Source organism: Vombatus ursinus, unplaced genomic scaffold (assembly GCF_900497805.2).
Source record: "Vombatus ursinus unplaced genomic scaffold, bare-nosed wombat genome assembly UNPS02005659.1, whole genome shotgun sequence".
NCBI classification, from domain to species: Eukaryota; Metazoa; Chordata; class Mammalia; order Diprotodontia; family Vombatidae; genus Vombatus; species Vombatus ursinus.
Genome location: NW_020945437.1, coordinates 2,436,185 through 2,446,390, shown reverse-complemented (window position 1 = coordinate 2,446,390; position 10,206 = coordinate 2,436,185).

Below are 10,206 nucleotides of genomic sequence, written 5' to 3'. Positions count from 1 at the left end.
CCAACCATGCAAAATGATTGTTTCCATAATGGGACTCATTTTCTGCTTGTGACTCCAAATTCAGAGGCTGACTTTTCCAATTGCTTGCAGGTAACTCAAATGATCTCAGTGGCAAGCAGCACCTTTAGTTAGAGAACTGACTCACTGCCCCCTCCTACCCTACAGCCACCCCCAGGGGAGATTAAAACTATGATGTTTCATTTCACATAAAAGGTTAGAACAGGAAAATGTCTTCTCATCATCAATTTAGTTAATTACTCCTGACATTTCATCATACCTCAGCCTTTTTTTTCCAATAAGAATTAATTTTCTGGTTAACAAAAATAAACTGAATAATGCCTTTTTTATTCTTGGGAGCCAAATGCTATGCTTCTATGCAATTTGATCAGTAGATCTATGCTATTTACTCTGCCAAATTTCCTTTCCCCCCACCTCCAACTCTTGCTTTTTTTTTTCTTTTTTAATTTCCTGATGTGCCCTTAAACTGTATCAGCTCTTATTGGACATAGGATCCTGCCTTTCTAGTACTGGAGAGGATGCTTCCTACTTCCTGAAAAATATAGCACAATGTGGGATGATATCAAGGAGTATGCCAATTAAGGCACTAAGGTTGATTTATTTTTTATTAAAAACTGTAGAATCTTATCTTAATTTCTTCAAAATAGACAGCTAGTAAATAGAGTGATTGACTTGGAGTGAGGAATACTTCAGTTTGATTCCTACTGCAGACAATGTACTGTATGAACCCTGTGCAAGTCACTTAAACACAAACCTTAATTTCCTCATCTATAAAATGGGAATAATAATAGCACCTCCCTCCCAGAGTTGTCATGAAGATCAAAGGAAATAGCATAATTAAAGAGCTTTACATATGTTCTCAAAGTTCTATATAAATGCTAATTATTATTATTAAAGTTCTTAACCTTAAAGTTCTATATAAAAGCAAATTATTATAAACTCTAGAGATAAACAGCCTACCTTTCATTTAGGAATGAGAACAAAGTGTTATTGATTTTCTTTTATTTTCTTTTTGCTTTTTAGTGAGGCAATTGGGGGTTAAGTAACTTGCCCAGAGTCACACAGATAGTGTCATGCGTCTGAAGCCGGATTTGAACTCAGGTCCTCCTAACTCCAAGGCCAGAGCTCTATCTACTACACCACCTAGCTGCCCCTACGGATTTTATTAAGCCCTTGCTTCCACCAAGTCCTACTCCAATGCTTTATCACGACACGGCAGTAATCCTGGGTTCTCAAAGACTATGAGAGCAGAATACAGTATTTGAAAGTTTCTACCTTATTAGAAAGATTTCATGTGTAATACTGGTAACAGACTTCATCTGTTTTACAAGGACTGGCTTAGCTAAATTTGGAGAAGTTCATCACTAGTAGGTTGGGCACTGGATAGCAACTCTTTGTCCAAGGCAGTCCGTGAAACAGAAAGGGATGCAAAATTGTCCTCTGACCTGAGATAGTACTGCCTCTTAGGAATTATGATGCCAGAGTAATAGAAGTGGGGGCCAAGGGCATTTAGAGTCACATCATTTTTAAAATATTTAGAAACATTAATTTAATTATTGATATGATATAAAATGATGTATTGAATGAAGGAGTAGAAATGGCAACAAAGAAAAGGTAGAAAGAATAGCTAGACTAGGCCAAGGACAGAAAGAGAGAGAGAGAGAGAGAGAGAGAGAGAGAGAGGATAAAGATAATGCAATTTCAAAGGTGTTGAAGGATCCGTTCTCAAAATATCTAGAAAAATGGAAGACACCAAGTAATTGGGGAAATTTACTTTATCATTGATTTTTTTTAAAGTGACTGAAAATACCAATATCTGAAGGCATGAGAAAGGAACAGGAAGGCTGTAATAAATTATATTCTACAGTAATCCATGTCTTTATAGCTACAAAATTGCCTAGAAGGAATAAAGAAAACAAAATCCCACCATGCTTTTTGTTTGATGAATGGGAAAAAGTATTTGATTTGATAGAACAAAACATTCCCTTATAGGATCTTTTCTACCAGTATGTCTACTATGTGCCTTTCGAAAAATCATACAAGATTCCTGGAAAGGCTTATAAAAACACAGATAACTTTGGTCAACACCCCACTAATTATTAATACCAAACAATGCATTCAAAAAGCATTGAAGTAGGACTTGGTGGAAGCAAGGGCTTAAGAAAATCCATAGAGGCAGCTAGGTGGTATAGTAGTAGATATGGTAGACATGCCTACCATAAATATTTTCCATTCTTGTGGATGATGGATAATGCTGAATGCAATAGAAGAGAGATTCCCAATAAATGGTGAAATTCTCTCGCTTATAAATGGCCTTGATTTGACCCCATCAAGCATCAAGACATTGAAGAGTTCCCTGAATAAGATTCATAATCACTCCAAAGACTTATACTTAATCATCCACACAGGAAAATAAAACTAGATAAAGAATACTCATTGTCCAGACCATGATATACATTTGGACTTATAAGCCATAGAACTGGTCTCTTAGGAAATATCTCTGAGACAGACACTGAAAATGGTTAATGACTTGATCCATAAGTAAACAGGAGTTTAGTGAGCAGGATTTGGGAATTTGTGTAACTCTTTTAATGATCCCAAACTTCTTCCTAAAATTAAGAGGTATGATTTTAATGTCAATATCCTTCTAGTGATGTTGTATGGTTGCAACTCATGTGATATCACAGCCTCTGCAGGATAAAGTTGAGGTGATTCAGAGTGCAATAGAATGTCACATGTTGAGCATAAGTATGTTGTAACACATTACCAGCACACAAGAGAAGTACACAAGAGAAGTGACATAAAGGACATCATAAGAGAGATGAACGATGAGAAAAATGATGGACTGGGAAAAAGCAAAAGCAAGGGATAGCTGATGAATAGATAGATCATATGTCCCATTGATATCCACACAATGTTGAGAATTCTAAAGAGGGGCCTCCAGCATATTGGGTGAATCCTCTATGGAGAATTTCTGAGAGAAGAGTAGCAAGAATTACATAGGATGAGAAGACTTCATTGGGTTGCAATCTAAACCACTGGAGAAGTACTCAGATCAAGAGGATCACAGAACCATCTTTATACACATAAAGAGATGAGGATACCCATTCATTCATTCAACAAATATTTATTGACTGTCTACTATGTATATAGGTCTTGGGGATACAAAGACCTATTAGATATAAAAGACCCTGTATCCATAAAGCTAGTTATGGAGATAGGATATGTGTAGATGGAAGTTCAAACAAAAAGGTCAGTTGTTTGTCAAAAGGGTAGATGATAAGTACCAAACAGCAATACAAGCAACATGAGTTCAAAAGAGAGTGAAATTCCTTTGGGGGGGGGAACTATCAAAAAGATTTCATAGAGGAGGAGGAAACTGGAATGGGGCTTGATGAATTGTAGGAGTTGTACAGGAAAGGGAACTAGTGTGAACAAAGGACCTGACGAATGAATATGGAGTGATTTAAGCACAAGTAAAGCAGCCTGGATGGAACAGAAGTTTGTGAAGAGGAGTTGTGAGAAATAAAGCTTAAAAAGTACATTGGGGCCACATAGAAGAGCATCTTGCATGCTAAGCTGAGAAATTTGGACTGAATCATATAGAAATTGGGAAATCATTGAAGATTTTGAGGCAAGGGAATGTCACAATAAAAGAAGAATTTTAGGAAATTAAATTTGGTGATAATATATAGGACGGATGAGAGAGGAAAGAGATTTGTGGCCAGGAGACCAACTAATAATCTATTACAAAAAAAAAAATCACAGGGCAGAATTGATGGCCTATATTACAATAGGGGGACATTAAGAACAGAAATGATAGGAAGGATGTAAGAAACATTATGAATGAATAATCTTCCATTTAAGGAGATGGTGATGCCTTTTTCTTCTAGCATTGAATCATTCTGAAAATATTTTTTTTAATCTGCTGGCTCAGAAACTAAAATATTTATTATAATCAACTGTTCTTCATGAAACTTCCAGAAACCTCCCATATAATCCAAGAGCTCCAGAGTTAGAATCAAATATTAAAACTGTTCTATTATTATCCCTGATTCTGGAACCAAATAATTTTGTGACCTTGGATGATTACTTGTCCATCTACTTTTTGAGTTTCATCATCTATACAATAAAGACGAGCAATTTTTGCAAGATTCATCAAAGTAGCTGTAGGTACTGGCACTTTTTAGGTGAACTACATATACTTTAAGCACTTATAATTCATATCCATTCAACTAGTATTTATACAGCACATTTCAAGTATCAAGCACTGTACTAGTTATTATGCAGAGATACTTAAGTAGCACATAAGCATCTCTGTTTTTGAGAGGCTAACCTCTATGCTAATCATTCTCTCCTCTTCTTGGTCCTCTCCACCATCCTCTACCATAATTAGGAAATCTTTGCTGGAAACTTTCAACTTCCCAGCTAATGAGGGATCATCTTCCTCTGGTTGTACTGTTTTAAATCTTGCAAGTGGAGTTGGCTAACTTGAGATGTCCATGAGGAAAGGAGAAAGGAGAAGAAGGCTTGCTAAGGATAAATTCAGATCATAGTCACAGAGGAAACCCGAGATCTCTGGAAAGCAGGCAAATTTCATGGTGCAGCAATTGGGGGGCTATAGGCCTGTGTCAAATGATCATCTCACAAGGACAAGGTGACATCAGAGGTAAGAAGCCAATCATATTTGTTTATTCATTAAACAGGGAGCTTATATTCTAATGTTCCTCAAAGTGGATACTAAAAATCCTTGCCCCTTCCTGTATATAGTATGCTTTTTCCTTTTCTACACTTCCAAGTACAGTTGTTGTATGTGACAATCCAGATGTTGTTGTTGTTGTTATTTAGTTGTTTTCAGTCGTACCCAACTCTTCATGACCCTCTTTTGGCATTTTTTTTGGCAAAGATGAGGAAATAGTATTCCATTTCCTTCTCCAAGCTCATTTTACAGGTGAGGAAACTGAGGCAAACAGGATTAAGTGACTAGCCCACGGTCTCACAGCTAGTAAGTGTCTGACTCAAGCTGAAGTCTTCCTGACTCCAGATCTGGTGCTGTATCCACTGCGCCATCTAGCTGTCCAATCCAGATATGTCCATATCTAAATAGGAGGAATGGTGAAAGACTGGCATAATCTAGGTGTTGAGTACAGAGGGGACCCTCTCATTAAGTCATCAATCCCCTTTGTTGCTTTATCATTGCAAGACCATTTGACACAGGACTATATTATCCCAAATGCTATATCATGAAATTTCCCTGCTCTCCAGAGATCGACTTATATGCCCATGTTTCTCCTGTGACTACAGTCTAGATTTATGTTTACCAAGCCTTCTCTTTTCTCCCCTCCTGATGAACATCTGAAGTTAGCCAAGTTCATTTGCAAGTGCAAAGACACAGTTCAACCATTTTACAAAGCAATTTGGGCTTATGCAAATAAAATGACAAAAGTATCCATACCCTTTGACCCAAGAATTCCACTACTAGGCTTATACCCCAAGGAAAATATTGATCAGAAGTCCCCATGTACACTAATATATTTGTTGCAGCACTTCTTGCAATAGCAAGGAATTGGAAATAAAGCAGATACCCAAAGTTTAGGGAATGGCTAAACAAATTGTGACACATGAATATAATGGGATGTTATTGTAAGAAATAACAAATATAATTAAAATAGAGAAGTATGGATTTACCTGAACTGATGCAGAATGAAATAAGTAGATTCCAGAAAACATTATACAGAAGAACTACAATATAAATGGAAAGAACCACAAAACAATCAAAAGTGAATTTGCCAATTTACAAAAGAAAAGTCTGGTTCCAAAGAAGAAATATCAGAAGACAACCCCAACCCACACCTTTACAGTGGTAGGAGGTCCATGATTGTACATATTTTCAGACCTTGTTCAATGTATTGATCATTTTTTGCTGATTTATTTTTCTTTTTTCTTGAAAAATATTTTTATATATAACTCTCAGAGGAGGAGGAAAGAAATATTAGGAAAAATATTGGTGATGTAAAAAATCAAATGAGATCAGTAGAAAAGAGTAAAAACACACCAATAAAGGTCTAAGGTTTTTAAGCATCATTTGCTATTAGTTCACTGCTTCTATGAAAATCTTGTAGGTTTCAAAAAAGCAGAAACAATGGGCTGGGAAAGTTACAAATAATATACTGGGACAGATACAGCTCCTCCCCTAGAGGAATTTACAAAATTGTTGGGAAAACAAGCCTTATATATGATCATTTCAAAATGAGAGAACAAAACTATAAATTCATCTTGTACTGAGAGAACTAGAATTGTGGGAGATCAGAGGTGAGTGAAAGCAATGCGGTCCAAGGCAGCCAAGATCTGGATAGCTGCAGAGAGGGATTTGGGGCAGCTCAGTGGCACAGTGGATTGAGCACTAGACCTAGAGTCAGGAAGACTCATCTCTCTGAGTTCAAATCTGATCTCAGACACTTACTAGCTGTATGACCCTAGGCAAGTCACTTAATCCTGTTTGCTTCAGTTTATCATCTGTAAAATGAGCTGGAGAAGGAAATGGCAAACCACTCCAGTATCTTTGCCATGAAAACCCCAAATGGATTCTCAAAAAGTTGGATGCAACTGAAATGACTGAACAATAACAGAGAGGTATTCAAAACAGAAAGAATCAACATTTTCCTCCTAATCAACATTCTATGAACTTAAACCAATACTCCTTAGCTTTGGTTCCTAATTTCTAATTATTCTATGCATGTACTTTTGATTGGAAGCTCCTGGAGGGTAAGAACCGTGACTTCATGCTTCTCTCTTCCCCACAATGCCAAGACAACACTGGGCATGTAATGAGTATGCAAAAAATTGTTGAGCCAAATGGAGGTAGCAGCCATGATCACTAATATCATCTATTGGGGCAGCTAGGTGGTACAATGGATAGAGCTCCGGTCTTGGAGTCAGGAGGACCTGAGTTCAAATCTGGTCGCAGACCAGACACTTGACACTTACTAGCTGTGTGACCCTGGGCAAGTCACTTAACCAATTGCCTCACCAAAAACAAAAAATAAATAAATAAAATAAAATAATACCATCTATTGCCTGAGAGTCAACAACATAATAATAAATATGGAGCCTGAGTTCTCTGACTCAGCCTAGCTTTGGCTCCATTTGATGGAGGCTGTGGCCTCAGAGAGGATAGATTATTTAGCTACTCATTATTCTCAAGTTCTTTTCCTCAGGGAAATGAGGAATTATTAATAATTATTGTTATTAACTAAATTGTTATTATTGCTATTATTATAAAATGATTAATGAATAATCATTTGCACTAGTCTATATATGTGTACGTGTGCATACATGTGCAGATTACAAAGTGCTCAGGGAAATAATAGATAGGAAACACATAACAAGAGATGCTAAAAGGGAGGTCTCAAGATCATACATTTAGAGCTGGAAGGGATCTCTAAGGTCTGTAATGCAGATGTGTTAAACCCCCCATCTATAGGCTGTGAGCTGCTGCAAAATTCCTGAGTGTGGCCTGAACTCTGGTTCAGGTTAAAACGTAAATGGGAAGTATTTGACAAAATAAATAAAAATACAACTGAGATAATGTTAATTTGTGATTTTTAACTTAATATGCAGCCTGCAAAGATCTATTTCTATTTGAGTTTGACACCACTGATAGTCTCACCTCATTTTGCAAAGGAACAAACTTAAGCCCAAGGAGGCTTAAGTGACCTGCTCTAGGTCATACAAGGAGTAAAAGCATCTGAGGTAGGATTTGAACCCATGTCCATCTGACTCAAGAATCAGTTCTCTTTGCCTTGTATCATAGTTCAGAAAAACCTTCTGAAGCTTAAAAAAAATTTAAAGCAAAGTTCTTCTTGTGATGCTGTCACAACGTAGTCGAAAATGGAAAAAGGGTGAAGATGATTAAAAATTCACTCTGGCTGAACAGAAAGCTCATTGAGCAATTTGAATTTCAAAAAGTATAGAGTTCAAAAGATTGAAGCTATGCAACAGTGACTGAGAAAGAAAACAAAATAGGGACAAGATGCATTCAGAAGACCATGAAGAAAGCTCAAGCTCAGTCTGAACAAAGTCTTGCTATGAATACTAAATACAATCGAGAGGGAATTTTAAATTATGTTGGAAGCAAGATTATGATCAAAGTGGGGGAAACCACCTATTAGGAGTGGCTAGAAAGATGGAAGGGAGGAAGGGAGGGAAGGAAAAAAAGGAAAAAAGAAAGGAAGGAAGGAAGGAAGGAATGACATTTGTTAAGCTCTTCATATGCGCAAAGTGCTGTATTATATAAATAAAGATAAGTAAGACAGCCTCTGCTCTCAAGCAGCTTATTTTCTTTTTTTTTAAATTAATTAATTATTTTTTGGTGAGGCAATTGGCGTTAAATGACTGGCCCACGGTCACACAGCTAGTGTCAAGTGTCTGGTCTGAGACCAGATTTGAACTCAGCTCCTCCTGACTCCAGGGCCGGTGCTCTATCCACTGCACCACCTAGCTACCCCAAGCAGCTTACTTTCTAATAGAGGGAAACAACATATATAGATTCAGAAGCAAGTTAGATAGAAATGGCTAGTGTTCCTCACAGAACAGAAGCAAAGTCGAAGATAATGCATCTTTAGTGTCGTTTCCTTTGGTAAAACCACATTGCTTTTTTGACCTTGAACTATTTGAAAGTACAAAATAATTTGGTGTCAAGAATTTTCTTTTCTGTATCTTCAGTAGCTGTGACTGTAGAGGCAACAGCTAGGTTGTTGTTCAATCTTGACTTATCTAACTCTTCGTGGCCCAATTTGAGGTTTTCTTGGCAAAGATACTGGAGCGGTTTGCCATTTCCTTCTCCAGTTCATTTTACAGATGAGAAAACTGAGACTAACAGGGTTAAGTGACTTACCCACGGTCACACAGCTAGTAAGTATCTGAGGCCAGATTTGAACTCAGTAAGATAAGTCTTCCTGACTCTAGGTCTAGTACTCTAGCTCAGGGCTTCTTAAATTTTTTTCCAACCCTTCAGCACTTCTTAAACTATGGGTCACAACCCCTGCACCACCTGATGACCCATAGCTAGGTTGTATCTCCACAAAGACACTTCTCTGAACAATGGTTATTTTTTCTACCAAGGAGAATACGATGTAATAATAATTAATAATAACAACAATAACAACATTGTATTTGGGTTCAAAGGACCTAGGTTCAAGTCCAAGTCACCATTTAGTACCTGTATGACCTTAGACAAGTCAATTGAATTCTCGGAGCATCATTTTCCTCACCTGTAATGAGTAGATTGAACTAGGTGGCTTCTAAAGCTCTCTTATAGTCCTCAAATTATTGTTCTGTGGTAATAATCTTTAGACTGATGCAATTATCCAAAGCACTTGGTGCTCATGACCCTCTCTGAAGTGCCTAAGGCTCACTTGGGACATGCTATCTCTGCTCTGCTCTTCCTACCCCTCTGGAACTTCTATACTTCATATTTGTAATTCATTTCTAGGTCACTCATATTGCCCAATAAATCAATTCAAGTCAATAAACATTTATTAAATGTCTACTAAGTACAAAGTACTGTGCTAAGCATTGAGGATACAAAGAAAGGCAAAACAAAATAGTCCCTGACTTTGAGGAACTCACATTCTGATGGGGGAGACAACATTAAAAACAACAATGTACAAACAAATATGTACAAAAGATGAAGTATAAATAATCTCGGAGGGAAGGCACTAGCATTAAGGGGCACTAAAAAAGGCTTCTTGTAGAAGGTGATATTTTAGCCAAGACCTCAAGGAAGCCAGAAATGCCAGAAGCTGAGATAAGGAGGGAAAGAGAGCATTCTGGGTATGGGGAGACAGTCAGCGAAAACATAGAGCTGAGATATGGAATGTCTTGTTTAAGGAATAGCAAGAAACCTAGTCACTGGACAGTAGAGTACATGGAGATGAATTAAGTATAAGAAGTAATAAAAGCTGGAGCACAGGCCCTGAAGTCAGGAGGACCTGAGTTCAAATCCAGCCTCAGACACTTGACATTTACTAGCTGTGTGACTCTGGGTAAGTCAGTTAGGAGGAGGAGGAAGAGGAAAAGATGATGGTGATGGTGATGATGATGATGATGATGCCAGAGGAGGAGGAGGAAAGGAAGGAAGGAAAGAAAGAAAGAAAGAAAGAAAGAAAGAAAGAAAGAAAGAAAGAA